The following is an 18,028-nucleotide window of genomic DNA, read 5'->3' on the forward strand; positions in this document are numbered from 1 at the left end:
AGGGAAGGAAGGAGGGAAGGAAGGAGGGAAGGAAGGAGGGAAGGAAGGAGGGAAGGAAGGAGGGAAGGAAGGAGGGAAGGAAGGAGGGAAGGAAGGAGGGAAGGAAGGAGGGAAGGAAGGAGGGAAGGAAGGAAGGAAGGAAGGAAGGAAGGAAGGAAGGAAGGAAGGAAGGAAGGAAGGAAGGAAGGAAGGAAGGGGTACTTATTATTCAAGACAACTGAGCAAATTGAAAACTCTTGGTTCATCTGAAAACCTGTACTGAACTTTCCTCAAACAGGAAAATTAATTAAATGCTGCTTAAGTATTCAGCTTTTTCTGCATTGTATCTTGACATTAATTTGATCTGAAATTTCATCTTGGCTAATAGTCAGCATCCTTTAATATTCATATTGGTTTGGTGGCCCAGGTCAGCACATTCAAGGATTTACTGCTGAAATAGCAGTGTTTTGTAAAAGTTGGTGTCTTCCCTCAGTTTCTAATAGAAAGTAAGTCTAGAAGAATTGGTCTAATACTGGATGAACTTCTCGTTCTGAGTCAGTGAGAGCTGTAGATGTTCAGCATTTCTCATTATCATAGAATCATAGAATCATAGAATCTTAGGGGCTGGAAGGCACCTCGAGAGATCATCTAGTCCACCCCCCCTGCCAGAGCAGGGTCACCTAGAGTACATCACACAGGAACTCATCCAGGTGGGTTTTGAATGTCTCCAGTGAGGGAGACTCCACAACCTCCCTGGGCAGTCTGTTCCAGTGCTCTGTCACTCTCACAGTAAAAAAATTTTTTCGGATATTCACCTTGAACCTCCTATGCTCCAATTTACACCCATTACCCCTTGTCCTATCACTGGTCATCACCGAGAAAAGCCTAACTCCGTCCCCCTGACACTCACCCCTTACATATTTGTAAACATTGATGAGGTCACCCCTCAGTCTCCTTTTCTCCAAGCTAAAGAGACCCAGCTCCCTCAGCCTTTCCTCATAAGGGAGATGTTCCACTCCCCTAATCATCTTCGTAGCTCTGCGCTGGACTCTTTCAAGCAGTTCCCTGTCCTTCTTGAACTGAGGGGCCCAGAACTGGACACAATACTCCAGATGTGGCCTCACCAATGCAGAATAGAGGGGGAGGAGAACCTCTCTTGACCTACTAACCACACCCTTTCTAATGCACCCCAGGATGCCATTGGCCTTCTTGGCCACAAGGGCACATTGCTGGCTCATGGTCATCCTCCTGTCTACCAGGACCCCCAGGTCTCTTTCACCTACACTACTCTCCAGCAGTTCAGCCCCCAACCTGTACTGGGACATGGTGTTGTTCTTCCCCAAATGTAAAACTCTGCACTTCCCCTTGTTGAATTTCATCATGTTTCTCCCCGCCCAACTCTCCAACCTATCTAAGTCTCTCTGAATGGCAGCACAGCCTTCTGGTGTGTCAGCCACTCCTCCCAGCTTAGTGTCATCAGCAAACTTGCTGAGGGTACATTCTATACCCTCATCCAGGTCGTTGATGAAGATGTTGAACAACACCGGTCCCAGCACCGACCCTTGTGGGACTCCACTAGTAACACACCTCCAACCAGATTCTACCCCATTGACTACAACTCTCTGACTCCTTCCTTTCAACCAGTTCCTAATCCACCTCACTTCCTGGTCACCAAACCCATACCTGATCAACTTATCCACAAGGATGCTGTGGGAGACGGTGTCAAATGCTTTACTGAAATCAAGATAAACCACATCTACCGCTCTACCATCATCTATCCACCTAGTAATTTCCTCATAGAAGGCTATGAGGTTAGTCAAACATGATTTACCCTTGATAAAACCATGCTGACTGCTCTTGATGACCCCCATGTCCTTGATGTGCCTGGAGATAGTCACAAGAACAAGTTGTTCCATCACCTTTCCAGGGATGGAGGTGAGGCTGACCGGTCTATAGTTACCCGGGTCCTCCTTCTTGCCCTTCTTGTAGACTGGAGTGACATTTGCTATCCTCCAGTCCTCAGGCACCTCACCTGTTGCCCATGATTTACTGAAGATGATGGAGAGTGGCCTAGCAATGACCTCCGCCAGCTCCCTCAGCACCCTTGGGTGCATTCCATCTGGACCCATTGATTTATGGATGTCCAGATTACTCAACTGATCCCTAACCCAATCCTCATCTACCATGTCAAACTCTTCCTCTATCTTGACTTCTTCTGGGGCTATATGAATCTGGGGCTCATAGGGAGACCCTGCAGGAGTGAAGACAGAGGCAAAGAAGGCATTCAGCACCTCTGCCTTCTTTATATCCTCTGTCACCAGGGCTCCCACCTCATTCCTCAATGGGCCAATATTGCCTCTATTGCTAGTTTTGCTAGCTATGTACTTGAAAAAGCCCTTTCTATTATCCTTAACCTGACTTGCAAGGTTAAGTTCCAAGGAGGCCTTAGCTTTCCTAATTGCCTCCCTACATCCTCTGACAACAGTCCTATATTCCTCCCAAGTGACCAGCCCCTCCTTCCATGATCTATAGATTTTCCTTTTCCACTTAAGTTTGCCCAGTAGTTCCTTCTTTAACCATGCAGGTCTCCTAGCACCCTTACTAGATTTCCTAACCATTGGGACGCTCTGATCCTGTGCTTGCAAGAAGTGGTCCTTGAATGTTGACCAGCTATCTTGAGCTCCTTTATCTTCTAGCACCCTGTCCCATGGGATTTCCCTTAATAGATGATTGAGGAGACCAAAGTTTGCCCTGTGGAAGTCCAGGGTTCTGGTCCTGCTGGGTATTTTGTTCCTTCCACACAGGATCCTGAACTCCACCATCTCATGATCACTGCAGCCAAGGCTGCCATTGACCACCACTGCTTCAACAAGGCCCTCCTTGCTGGTTAGTACAAGATCCAGCAGCGCTCCTCTTCTAGTCAGCTTGTCCACCATTTGCATTAAGAAGTTATCATCAATGCACTGGAGGAACCTCCTAGACTGTGAAAGGCTGGCTGTGTGAGTCTTCCAGCAGATATCAGGGTAGTTGAAATCTCCCATGAGGACCAGGGACTGTAGTTGTGAGGCTGCTTTCAGTTGCCTGTAGAAAGCCTCATCAACCTCCTCACCTTGATCAGGAGGTCTGTAGTAGACCCCCACAACTGTGTCACCCGCACCTGCTTGCCCCTTAATTCTTACCCACTACTAAGCCATACAAATAAGGAGGTGCCTCAGACTGGCTCATGCAGGCTTTTGAAAATTAAAAAACAACAGTTCTCTCATTCTGAGCAACTCCACTCAAATCTTACTGCTTATCCTTTAGGCACCATCCATTCAATAATGGAGTGCTATCATATAATACATTTACATGCATATCTAATGGAACCTTAATTGTTACTTTGATGCAATACTGCATATGGATAGGGCTAAAGGATGCAATTTCAGATCTTGTTGCTGAAGCATATGTGAACTCTATGCCAGTAAGGCTCAGAGCAGTACTAGCAAATGCCCTTGCTTGCTGCCTTACTACTCTGGGACAAGTTGCTGTCACCCTCTTCTGTAAAATGCATTCCCTGTCCTTATTTTGTTTGAATTCTATATGATGCTTTTTCCACAGGTTTTGTCATATTTGCTTCATAAGCACAACAAGAATTTTTAACCTCAGTGACCCTTTTTGTCCAGCTGCATATAGATCTGTTTAAAAGTTATTTTTACCTTTGTAATAAAATTTAGATGTGATCATTACCTACCATTATTGGATTTTAATCATGCATCATCTTATGGATCATTTTGGCTATATTTATATGTAGACACTTCGGATATAATTATATACAAATCTATACGTATTTCCGCTATACTGAAATAAAAGCGTCTCAGTTGTTTCAATTCTTGTTACAAAAATATTTGACCATTTTTCATGTGTAAATTTGGGAAGTTCTTTTTGTAAATCAGCTTACTGTATTGTTACTTTCTATAATTCAGCTGAAGGCATAACAAAGCACTTTGGGCTGAACTGGACTGAGATCAACCATCCAATTATGAAGTGCCCATTTGGCATTTAGAAGCAGTGTCCACCTACAAGAGCAGCAATGTCTGAAGAGCTGTAAGAAGGAACACAAATAATGGTTTATCCAGCTGAAACGTGGGGTCACTGGTTTCTAAATAGGACAGATGTAATTAATGGGCTTGGATGCTAGTCTGTCATAAAACCAACTAACTTTTGCCATGTCTGAGATGTATCTGTCACATACTCACTGTTTCATACTCTAAAGATGGTGGGTTATCTTTGGTGATCATGGAGAAATTAATTACTAGATTCAAGGGGTTTATGAGGTTACCTAAATGGACAACATGAGGTAGAACATCTCTGGTGTCCCTCTTGCTGTCTTGGGCCCTCTGAGTTGCCTCTCAAATAATAAATATTCTATTTATTTTTAATTACAAGTAGGTGATGTGTATTTCCATTAACCTTGGTTTATTCTGCCACTGGAGGAAGTAAATTAGTGGCATTGAGACTATAACCTTCATGAAACAGTGTAGCCAACTGATCTGCTATAATCTTACAGTGTGAAGCTGACAAAGGTGTTCCTGGAAACTTGCTGAGATTTCAAAACTTAACAGTAGAGAATAAAGCTTTTTGTGTGCTGTGGAATAATTTGTCTTGTAATTTAGGTTTAATTCACATTTTCACAATTAATTAAACATCAACCTAATCATTATACACATAAAGCATTTAAATTGATGTATGAAGAATGATGGGGAATGAATAATGTTTTGAAGATCCATTTCAAATTAGTTGTTTGATTAATGAATATTCCACAAGGGCATTTGTGTGATGACCTCTGTTGATGACTTAAGGAAAGGCATGTCTGTTCAGATAATGAGAAGACAAAGTGAGTGAGAGTTATCTCTGCGAGTAAGCCGTGTAGAATTACAAGGATTAATCTATACAAAGCATATTATTTATTTGCATTGTGTGTAAGAGATAAAATAGAACTGTAAGTTCACTAAATAAGTTTGGCATTTGAAAGATGCTGCTTGGTGATAAAATGCACTAGCTGTGTAAGTCAGTTGTTCTTTCCTTGCTTGTGGAAAGACGATAGTATGGGGCTGTTCTCTCTTCCTAAGCCCATTATGATCCTTCACAACACCTGACCTTTCAATTTCTTGCATGCAACTGAAGTAAAATGTTTCACACTGTAACTTGTTCACTTCCCATTGCTTCTATAGATATAAAGATGAAATACAAATGTTTTACCTGATAACCTTACCTAAGACATTGGATTTCCAGCTGCTTTACTTCAGCAGTGTACAAAATGTATATATAAAAGTAGTGGTAATCTTATCTATCAGACATGCAGTGTACTTTGACTCCTATAAGAGCTTCTGTGGTGCAGGGCCCTTGGCTCAGCACCCTCTGAGCTGCTGGCTCTATGAAGTGGGATACAGTGCCAGAGGGCCAAGCAGATGTTCAGTCTGGCCATGCCTACCTTCCACAACAATTAAAAGATTGGGAAGAAAATGTTGCTGGGTACCGGTTTGACCATTTTATGTTTATCACAAGATCCCAGTGAAACATTTTATCCATATCTTGGGCAGCAATTAGCCACATCCCTGTTCCCTGTGTTCAGCTTGTAGTGCTGGACCAGTGTTGGGATGAGTAAGCCTTTTGAAGACTTTTCTGGGAAGTGCCAGAGACTGCAGAGCTCTTCAATAGGCCAGGGGTACATGGCTGGCACCTCACCATGGCGATCACTTCCCAGTTGCTATTTCCAGTGCTGTTGGGGTCACCTTTTACTACTGTGACTGCTTTCAGTGATCTTACAGAAGGTGTAATTCAGGCAGAATATTTGCTGGTCTCAGCTTTTTGCCTTACTTTCTCGTCCCCTAAGCTGTTCCAACTGTGAAAATGAAGTGCTGTTTATATGTAAGAATGTTTATATGTTTATATGAGAAAAATCCAGTCCAGCCCCTTTTAAGGGTACCTGAATCCCCTCAGCTCAGAAGAATGCAGGCATTAGATCTGGTCATAAGTCTTTTCAGAAAGCACTTTTTTCAATTGTAAAATGCAGATTTGATTAAATATGTTTTTATTCTGCATGGTTAGGTAACATTGCTCTATTAAATTTATTAAAACATTTTAAGAGCTATTTCTTAGTTCTAGAATGGAGCTTGTGTTTAACCATGGCACTCTCATTACACACCTTCCCTCAACTTTTCCCATTCCCCTGAGTCTCTTTCTTCTGATATTTTTTGTTCTCTTGTAGTCTCAGTCTTTGTGCTGTTGTAGGCTCAGCAAAAACTGAAAAAAAATATATATAAAAAATTCTAGTATTTCCTCTTAACCCAGGCAGTCATGGAGCAGCCAGGCTTACTCTTGTCTCTTTCCCCTGAAGTAGAGAGAACAGCCAGCACAACACAGCACCCTATCTACTCTCCACAGCTCATTCAAGCATGAGCTGACAGCTTGGGGAAGATGTGTCAAATTTGCTATAAAAAACTAGTATTTTCCTTAACCTGTGTGATTTTGAGGTCCACATCTGAGAATCTGAAAGCTATTGTGAGGGGTAGGGACCAGGACAGGGCCAGGGCACTCATGGATTGAACATCCACGGATTTTAAACCATTCAGTCAGAGAAAAATCCCATCTTTCTCAGGTGCTTATCCTCTCTATTTCCTCAGAACAACATTAAAACTTTGCCTGGACCCGTACAAGCACTGGCTAGGGGGTGGCAATACTTGAAACAACAGTTAATCCTGCTAAAATGACCCCTTGTATATCAGATAGGGGCAGAGGTGATGCATTAAAACAAGACAGACCTAGTCCCCTTTCTTGGCATAATGTCTCTTGCCCACTGGCATCCCTGCTTTCTCAGGCCTGGGCTAGAAGATTTCTGCAAACTCTGAGTACAGGGAGAGCAAACTTCCCTTTTTCCAAAATAATTAGAAGGTAAATTAAAACAGACTTGAAGTAGCAGATAATACAGTTAAAATGGTGAAATAAATTTAGAACTAGAAAATATCATCACACAGATGTCAGTTGCAGCAGGATGAACTGCAATATTCATACAAGAAAAATCAGAATCATGCTCACTGTGCTGTCTGCCAATATGCTGTTTTGAAAAGTCACTATTTATAACACAGTACTTTTACCACCACTAGAAGCCCATAAATATTAGCACTTAAAATATAGAATACCTTTGCACTCATCAATGGATAATAATGATTTGAATTCTATAGCCCTAAAAGTGTTCTCTTTGAGCTTTGGCATGTTTCTTTGCTATGTATTTGAATTTTGTTGCTGATACAATTAATTCTGTCTTGTGACTGCAGTGAATAAGAGAGAATGACAGGAAAATAAATTTCTAATCAGTTCTTTTAAAATAAAGCTTGGGATCAATAAGTGCAGATGAAGCTGAACTTCCACAGAACATTAAGCTGTGACCAGACTAAGTTTTAAAAATTATAAGGCAATAATGTTAACATAACAATTGTTCACTGCATCAGGCAGTAGATAAGGTATTCAGATACATCTAAATCTACTTTGCAATGCAATGAGCCCTTAAAAGCTTATGACTGACTTTTGGTGAGACTTAAGGGCATACAGAATAAATTTATTCTGAAAATGGAACAGAAACTTATAAGTTAGGTATTAACTTTAATCTTTACCTGTATTCTGATACAGAGTTCCTCAACAAAATTTAGGAAGTTACTAAATAGTGGAAAATAGAAAAGACACCTGCAGTGAGATGCCAGTAAATACATGTGTCAGGCAAAGGAAATACCCTTTTTTGATTCATGCTGAACAGCTAATATCATCTAGTGTAATGTATCACCTGTCACATGGTATTGATTTGATTAAAAGTGCATCATGATTTAAATAAAATATCTTGAATACATTCTTTATAATTAGTTCATTTCTACATATCCATGCAATCTACAGGAAAACTCCTAGGAAATAAATAAGGAATGTTCTCCCTCAAGAAAAGAGAAAGTGAGTGCTCTACTCACAGTTCTCAGCTGGTGTAAATCAGTGACCTCCACAGACTTCACTGCTTGGGGATTTGTCGCATTATGTATTTGTCTTTGCTTGTGGTAAAGCTGAAGTGAGAAGAGGGCAATTGTTTATCTCTAAGCTTCTTATCTTGTGAACAATATGTCTCTGTGTGTGTAGATTAAAAGTTATCACTGGAACAATGAAACTACCATTAAATCTGAGAAGGTTTTTATAAAATGTTAATGCCTCCCCTGCCCTGCAACAAAAATCCCATCCACTAAGTTTTTCTAATGCTTCATGGTAGAAGATCAATGGGAAGATCAGTTGAAAGTTTTCAGCTCTCAGTGTCCAGCATCAGCTGACTGCCCTATGCGAGTTGCCCCCTCGGTCTCCCCAGGGGAGAGAGCTCTGTCAGGAGCAATTGCAGCAACCTGGCTTGGCTCAGCTGGCAGCCTGGAGTAACAGCGGGCTGGCATTAATATGCCTTCACTGAAGGCAATCTCATAGTTGTTCTGCAGCTTCTTTGCCACCTGCGTATGTAATTTATTTTTTTTCCTATCCAGGCTTCTCCTCATTAGTGTCCTAGAAAGAAATAGCCTTTCTGTGAAAACGAAATGTTGAAACTCTACTTCTAAGTGTGTACTGTTCCACCCTTGCATTTTCAGTGGTAAAACTGGTTGTTACATCTACAGCCAAACCCTTCAAAATCCTGAGCTTATTGAAAGAAAAAGGATCATTTTTGAAACTGTGCAGGAAATAAAAAAAAAAAACAAAAAAAACCAATCTGAAAGTATTCAGTGACAAGGTATCCAGCCGTGCAAAGATGTTTGGGGGGGAGAGCTGCTGCCTTTCTTCTTGAATGGCACAATTCGTAGAGCTTTTAGAGCAATAAAATCACACCCTTGGCAGTCACAGGGGATGATTTCTGCACAGAAGTGTTGCAATGTAAAAGTCTAGGTGACGGACCTGGAGCTTGTTTTCCCAGTCTACCTTGAGGGATCTGAGCTGTTGTTTATGCAACGCTGTCCTGGTTCTCCAAATATACCCACGGCAGCCGTTCATTTCCAAAGAGAAGGAAGATTCATCACCTGCCTGGAGGTCCAGGTATGATCTACTTCTGCACTTTGCAGACCCTGGTGCAAACAAAGTTCTAACTTTCCAAGCAGGTGAATTCCGAAATTCTCACCCAGACTTTCACTGTGGTTTTCGGTTAAACCGAAGGTAATGTATCAAAATAATACTCAACAAAGCAAAGTCATTATTCTGCCTGCTCTCTTTTGAAACTGTGTGGAACATGAGGCATGTGGTCTGTCAGGTACCTGTCTCTCAGAAGAGAATAAACTGTAGCTCCCATGAAGCACTGTGGCAGCTCAAGGAAAGATTAATGTTTAACTGTCCTGAGACAAGATATTTTAATTGTATTTAGCAAACAAAATTAGTTCTGCATGGATCAATCCAACCTAAGACAATCTGTTTCATTTTTGTATGTCAGAAATTAAAACATTACAGAAAAAATTCAGTTCTCCCAAACTTGCTATTAAAACAAAATCTTCCCCCTCAAATTCTCTATAAAATTCTCAACTGACATATAATATTTAATTTTTCCTGCTCATAGCTGAAAGTCAACTTCAAGGTTATTGTTGCAGAATCCTTTTACTGGGTGGAAGGCATGCAAAGTTCAAAGCTGCCTGAGCTGACTGGTTTCATCAGGGAAAGGTGCCTCTCCAGCCCATTAAAACATACACTCTAAAACTGGGCAAACAGTTCAGAATAAACGTATGATGATTTAACTGAAAAGGGCAGGTTTGGCGTGGTGGCCATATCGCCATGAACGTGAACAGCTTTTGGTCAGCTTGGATAGCTGGTTATATCATGCTTGCTTTTGTTTGCAGTGAAATAAGGTGTTGTGAAGAATCACAAAGCAGCAAATTCAACAGCAGGAAGAAGAGAGAGAGAGGGCATCACAGAGTTGTCGCCCAAGGTAGCTGGTAGCTGCTGCTTGCTGGTGAGAGCCATTCCAGACCTTATGCTTGTAATTGGCACTCTAAGATGCTTCTGCATTTTATGCTTCCAAGTGAGCCATTCAGCTAACGCTAATTTCATTCAATGGCAATAAAGGTGAAATCTCTCTAAAAATAATTCTCTTCCTTTGCGTCAAGATAGATCCCTAAGTAAACAGGCTTTAATTAATGGCAGAGAATATCCTGTCAGCTAGCAACACTCCCTTCCTCTGTGGAGCTACACTAAGTTCATGGAGCTTTTAAAATGTCTCCTCAGACACAGCATCACTGTTTCTCTTTCATCCTACTGCCCAACACCCCTCTCTGCAGTGAGACGCAGTGGTTTTGAGTGATACGGTACAAAAATAGCACCTAAGCAGCTGTACTAAGTGAGTCTGCTCTGCTGTTAGAAAGGAGAAAATCTTTTTGTTTTCTTTGTGGAGGTTCATACATTGATGGCATTTCAATACTTTTCAAAAACCCCTCATTTTTGCCTACCTGTTCTGGGAAGTAATGGTCTCCAGCTAACATGTGTACCACCAGCAGCTTTTTCTAGAAGTTATCCTTCCCTGAAATCAGAGCATAAGGTTGTTTTGGTGACTCACAGTAGAACAGCATTGTACTTTTCATCAGCTGTAGGTTTTCTCTGTCTTGCCTTGATGCTGCAGGGACCAGAGAGACAGGGGAAGGGTTATCTTAGCCCTCAAAAGTGTTTGGCAGCAACTTGCTCCTGGCCCAATGTATCCAACTCCAGCCCCCTTTCCCTTTCTGATATGCCTGTGAGTTGGGTACTGCAGACACAGGTGTTCCCTAGCATTTTCTCACCACTTACAACTAGTTCAAATTAGCTCTCTGTGCTGACAATATTTCTTGCCTGCTAGAGCACTGCTTAGTGCATTCAACTTGTCTTGCAAAATGTTTCTGGACGGGTCTGATTTGCCACCACTGAAAGCACCAAGCCGTGCAAGCTCTGCTCGGCCATGGAGGACCCATGCAACACAAGGGAAAAGGCTTTGGGAAGTACTGCATCCCTGAAGACTTCAGCACCTCCCCTTCCAGGGCACCTCGTTGACAACCTGTGCATGTTACCTGCTGGTGAGATTGATCTTTACTCTATGCCAGAAGATGCTTAATTCAGATTAATTTCCAAATGTCCTTGTGATATCTCTCAGGGAGGAAGACAAACAGCAGGTTTGCTATATTTAACAGAGTTTCGTGAGAAGTTTGTTTTGCTGGTAGATTGAGTCACTGAAGAAGAAATGTTTGCCTGCAGTTATGACCTTATTGATGCTGTTGACCAAACGGAAGGACTGCTATTTCTGCTGACCTGCCTAAGCAGGTGCTGGCACTTCTCCCTCTGCACAGAGCAACAGAGGCATTAGTGGTAAGTGGAGCTTAAGCCTTTATGCACTAAGAAATTGCTTGCTGAGAAATACAAGGAAGGAGACAGAACTTCAATTAGAGAGAGGATGATGACAACCAAATAGGAGACAGGCAGGGTGCTGTGGACACAGTGTGCTGAACAGCTTTTCTGTGTCTACACTAGAACAAGCAGTAGCTGCCCCTGCTGCTGGCTCTTGCCCTGTGTTTCATGCTTCTCTTCTCATCCTGCAGTCCTGTGCTGGCATAGCTTTTTTTTTCCTGGCAGGCAGTAAAGCAGGCTGGAGAGTAAACACTTTCTTCCAGAGGTTATTTTTCAACTGGATCAAATTTCTCCAGCCTATCTGGACACATGAACACAAAGATTCACAGCCAGGAGAAAGCTCTTGGAAAGTACAGATGGATGGGGCAGTGACTGGCAAGAGCAGATCTACCCCATTTATGCCAGACCACAGCTTCGGTCCAGGCAGTATCATGCTCTATCTTTTGTTTTAACATGCAAAAACCTACAAAGTAGAAATTATGTCAATTCACTAACTGGATTTCTGGAAAGGAGCCCCAGTTGTATTTTAAAGAGCTTTGATCATACAGTCAAAGGAGCATATACACATAACTTTGGCTCTCCTGTACCTTTTTCCAGCAAAGAACCAATGCGGTTCCTGTGGATTTTCAAAGAAAAATGGTAACTCTGTGGCAACTGTTTGCTTGTAAAAATGTTTTATGGTGGTTCTTGCCTTGCTTGATTCTGATGAATAAGAAAGACATGGTTCTTGCTTTGCTTGATTATTACAAGTAAGGAAAAGGTGTATCCACCACACTTTGTTAACTGGGAAATTCTCCAAAGTCGCAGGCAAGTTCCTGGTCTGGTCTGCCCATGCTGCAAGAAGCATCCCCTCATCCCACAAGTGCTTTGGGGCTGCTGGGGACAGGGCAGGGCAGAGGGCTGTGAGGAAAACCAAGATCTCCTTATTCTCAGGCCAGGCCAGAAATCTCAAAATAGGATAGTTTAAAACGAACCCTAAATAATAAATGAAAGCTAACCACAAAAATGGCTCTTTCCCACTTTGTGCAGAAGACTGCAGAGGAGTTTAAGGGGGTCATTCACAGTTGGCATTATGACCACATGACAAAATAAACCAAAATTGCAGCTTTAATATCAGAGATATAATCAAGATTTGGCCTACTTGTTACATATTTCATTTTATAGGCAGAAGTTACGGGTTTATGTACTGGAACTCTCTTTATAACAGCTTATCAAAAGTGCTTCACATGAACATATGTTTTCCCATGGTTGTGTTTTCTGAGCATGCTGAACGATTTAGTAATACCAGCTAATGATGCAAAATGGGTTTCAATAGCAATTTTAGTGGCTAAATGAATCATACTTAGATAAGGGAAATCTGAAACATTCCAATTTATGCAAAATTGCTAAATGACCTATCCAACACATCTCTGAGGAGAAGTTAACACAGGGTGGTACATGGAACTGGAAAAATACAGCAATATTTTCAACTTTACAAATGAATGGGATTTTAAAGAGAACTTTCACATGCAATGCCAACTATTTTCTTTATGCTTGTTATCTTTAAAAAGATGAATGCAAGTGTTTAGAGATGAAATATTTTCTTTCTTTTAGAATGTAATCTGATGAAACACTGGTTTATTGTCATTTGCATTATTTTTCCTATGATTTCTGTGTAGTTCTCTCCTTCTTCTTTCTCATTAGATAATAACAAACAAAGGAAAACAGAAAAACAGAAGTGACATGTCTAGGCAAACAAATGCTGTAGTGTATATTTTATCCCAGTTAATTTTATACCCCTATCAAGTGAGGTGGTTTCCTCCAAAAATAATTTTTCAAATCTGCTTAGAAAATATGAGAAGATTTCTTACATGGTTTGGGACATGCCAGAGTTGATTAACAAATGCATTCATATTTGTGCAACTAAAATCAAATTACCATAAAACCTACAGAAAACAAAAATGGGATTAGCTGAGTTCTATGCCATGATTAGCATCATAAAATTACTTGGACAATCCATCTGCTTTGTACTTTTCTTAGGTGCCTATCTAAAAGAGGTGATCTACCTGTTTGTGTGGGAAAGCAAGAAAAAAGGAAGGGACAGCAAACCAAAAGAAAATCTTGTTGGCATGGTACAAGGTAAGCTGTCCAGAAAAGCAAGCTTTCCTCTCAAGACACTAATAACTGGAGATGTTAATGTTATATGAATTTAATTCAGTCTTCCCGTACCGGTAGATTGTATTTCTAAAAAAGGTGCCTAAAAATGTGCCTTATTAAGGAAGCATGTACTAGCTAGTGCAGCACTGGGCAGCATTTTATATTGCAAAACACTTCTTAACTTCTAAATAAATTTTATCCCTGGTGACAAGTTAATAGATATCACACTAGGCTATTTGCTATGAATTGATTTATGTTGGTAGTAGGCAGAAATGCTAACCTTCTTATTCTGATAAAAAATTGGGAGTGGGATGTGCAGTAGGAAGTAGAGGAAAAATGAATTTTATAGTGATCTTAATTAGAAAAGTATTACAGCACCAGGGTCACAAAAAGGGAGTGAAGCATTGTTTTACTTTATGGCAGAAAGATTGATAGATTCTGCCTAGGAATAGTGGCAAAAGTCCATTATAAATGGACATAAACAACAAATAAAAATTACAGCCAGAAAAAATATTCTGCCCAACAGGCCTGCACAGTAAGGATTTTTTAAAATTATTTTTTTAACTATTATTAATTTTTTTTAGGATATTTCATATAATCCTGTCTAAAAAATCTCTGTATTTTCAAAACAATCTCTGTTGGCACATGAAACAATTATCAATAGAGTACAGGACTAAAAAATGAGTGCACATAATGAGAAAAAATAGAATATTTAAAGTCAATGCTGACCTTTTAAAATTATGTATGGTCTTCTCAGACATTGAAACATGAAGTCTGGGACCAGCAGCACCTATAAGGTATCCCCTCAGTACTTTGGATGTGTGTTCAGGGACTCCATTCAAGTGTAAAGGAAAGTTATAGGGTGGCATGATAGAAGATTACAGACTGTGATTCAATTACTCCAAGCCAAAAGCAAGGAAAATACTGCAAGAAATTAATTTACTGAAAAATTGGCCTTGAAATGTTCTCAAGAAACACTAATTAAAGTTTTTCATTGGTTTGAAGAAGTGATGTTACATGAAATTCAACGTATTCAGAAGGCCTTCAAAACACTGTAGAGGCTAAAATTATTTTCAAATCACAGCCTTTCCTGCCTCTCTTCTCTTTTGGTAACACTAAGGAGTACAGGAGAAAGGTGGAGATCTGCATCAGGATAAGGTGTGTGTGCTTATTGTGTCCGGAAAGTAAAAAAAAAATTCTCCTAGAAATCTCTAAGCCCTAGACCTAGGCATGCCAAGTAGTACTGTCAAGTATTAAATCCGACTGCCAGATGAGCAAACAAATGCCAGTAAACAGCTCCATGAGAGGAAAACAAAGCAATTTCATTATTTTTGTGGCCTTAAATATTTTTTTTTTCCCTTAAAGCTGCAACTTGAATTACTTCAGCCATGACATACCCAGGCCAGATTCTTGTTTTGTTCACTGTACCTCCACATGACACTCTCACAGTCCTAGTCTCTCTGCTTTGTCTTTAAGAGAAGGGCATCACAAATGACCAATATTTAAAGGATCATGTCCTGAGGTAGTGGATAATTTATATAAACTATAGATGGAAATGTAACCGGCACAAATTCAGTCGCCGACATTTGAACACCTAATTGCATGTGGGTAATTGTTACCAGCTGCTTCAATGGGAAGGGTAGCAATTCATTCCAGAGGCAGGAAGGGGATATTCTGCCCTAATAATTTCCCTGCCTGCTTGCAGCAGCTGACTGCCATCTTGAAGACTATTCCTTGTCTCCAAGATGTTCTTTCTTTCAAGTCTTCTGGAGGTTAAATGCTCATTGTGTGGAAAGAATCTCTAGTGGAGTTTGTTGATTTTGATGTTATCGCATTCCCATGCTTGCTTTCTCCTTGTTATTATTTTTATTCCTCAAATAAAGATCACAAAGCAGGTTATTGCAATGATTCTCTATCAATATGATTTCAAAGGAAAAGGACACCTTTGACTGTCAGAACAGAAGTTGAGAGACAGTAGAATATATTTAAGTGTCAATCTAATTATTAGTTCTGAAGTCAGAAGTTGTTTCTTAAAACAGATTTACAATGCCATTAATAGCTGATTGTACAGTGTTTATATTCTTCCTCTCTCAAAGCAAATTTTTGTTATAATTTTTTAAGTCTCAAAGAAACATCTATCTAAAAACAAGAATTACATTTTGATTGAAAATTAATCCTGCACATGGCAGATGTTAGAAAAATTATAAAAAGTAAGATAGCAATACTTTTTTTTTCCAGTGTGAAATTATACAAATGACATTACAACATTTCAGAGTGTTTTCTATAAATAATTTTCACTTTACATTCTTTACGTTGAATATTTGCACATTAATAACTTGGGGACTTTGTCATTTTCAGTGTACTCTTTCATGAACACTGTGATTATTCATAATGAGCAGCCAGTGTCTTTGAAAGTACCACAGACTGTGCAAGTAAGATAAAAAAAAAAAAAAAAGAAAAAAAAAAAAAGAAGAAATATTTTGTAGTGACTGCAAATGAAAAACCTCATTAATCAACTAGATTCCATTTAAACATTAGCATTAGAAACTTCAGTATGTCATCATTATATGTTTAGTGTCTTAAATTCTTCACCCCTCAAAGTCACTCCCTGGAATCTATGTGACAGTGATGCTCACAGAATATGCACCTGGAGTTAAGGAAATGTGTGCTCCAGACCCAGAGTGGAGCTGAAGTCTCCTCCCGGATGCATTCTCAGACTTCTCAGTGCCTTTAATAAAGGCTGTATTTGAGCACTGGTGACAGACACAGCACCCTTTCCAGAGCATTCAGATGGGTTAAGAAACTGCTGATTCCCAAGGAAAGGGTATTTATGAAGCTAAAATGGATAGATTTTTGTACTACAAAGTTAGCCTAGTAACGTTGACTGTGTTTGCCTTACTCTGTATGTGTATATGAGCATCCCATTTAATAACACTTTGAAGAAATAGTTGAAGTATTATAGAAATATATATTAGTATTATAGAAATATTTTAGTATTATATAGCATTTAATATATTATAGTATTATAGAAATATAATACTTCAAATATAATAAGCATATTATTAAAATATAAAAAGCATATAATGCTTTTCTCTGAGAAAGCTACGGAGATATTTGCTGCAGTCCAGGGTTAAAGCTGAGATGCATTTTACACTTATTAGCCATTCAGCCCCTGCTAATTCTAAAATGTGTATTTTGGGACCATATTCCAGAAACACTATGAGCAAAAGAGAAAACAGCCTGAAAGTGTGTATTTTTCAAATCAGTTTAATCAAGAGATACAAATGTAAAAAAGAAATCTCTCACTTGCAAATTATTACAGGGTGTTAGCTGAGATACTGTTTTCTTTACTGGTTTTTGGGTTGGCTTTTTGTTTGTTTTTTGGGGGTTTTGTTTTGTTGGTTTGTTGGGGTTTTTTTAAGAAGGTAAACCTACTGGCAATGAAAAACAAACAAACAAACAAACAAAACACCACAAAAAAACAACCTTAAAACTTCTACATCTTTGTCAGTTTGGTGTGTTGCTTCTGTACACATCATACTTATCTGCTTTTTCCTGAACACTGGTGAGCCCCACTAGATTCAAGGTTGGATTTTGCCTGCCATTGCATCCCCGCAAGAGAGAGGCACTTCAGAAGACCAAGGGGCTCAGAAGTCATCAAGCTCTTGACTTTGCTTCTGCTGACTTAGGGCCTTAAGGAAAAGAACAATGTCCTGAAGCAGTGTCAGGCTAAAGAGCCGTTTGCTGCTGGCTAGGTATCCACGGCCAATGGCAAGGTACAGGGTTAGATTAAGATCCAGCTGAGGAAAGCTGTGGCTTCCTGAAAGACCTGAGTTCTTTTGAGGGCCGAGAATGAATGTGACAAGTCTGGTTACTAGGACATGCACTTGATAGGTGCTAATATAAAATTTGTATTCCTGTGAGGTCCAAGCTGCTGTTTGTAAGTTAGATTCCCTTAAAATCTTTACTTATACTAACTTCAGCTGGACTCTACAGCTGAGCAGCTGCTGGGCAGGAGAAGTCCACAGCTCCAAGGCAACCCGTAAGCCACACTTCTTGCATTGGAAAAGACAGGAGCTGGTGCAAACAGTGTCCTCACACCATTCCCAAGGGAGCACGCATATCTGCATCACCCACGCAGTGTCATTTCCTCCTCTGCATTAGCTTCCCACGTTATGAGACAACAGAAGCGTCCATGCAGACAAGCAACTTGTGCTTGATTTATTGTCTCTGATGCTGACACAAGTAATAAACTCAAAGGCAGATGAAAATTGCCTAGCAAGAATGATTCAAATAACACCTGCTTTCCTGGGCAAAGGAGCACTTATTTGCTTCTCCTCCACTGACAACATACTCACTGACCTTTACAGGAATGGTGAAAACTGCACACATGCCAATATTTAAGAAATTTATGCCTTATTATATCTCATCTCTAAACAAACATAAAAGAAAGAGCAGATTCTGTGTTCTGGCACTTATTATATGGCAAAAAAATGAAGATTTTCTCTCCTAC

Source organism: Chaetura pelagica, unplaced genomic scaffold, assembly GCF_000747805.2.
Source record: "Chaetura pelagica isolate M959 unplaced genomic scaffold, ChaPel_1.0 scaffold50, whole genome shotgun sequence".
NCBI lineage: Eukaryota > Metazoa > Chordata > Aves > Apodiformes > Apodidae > Chaetura > Chaetura pelagica.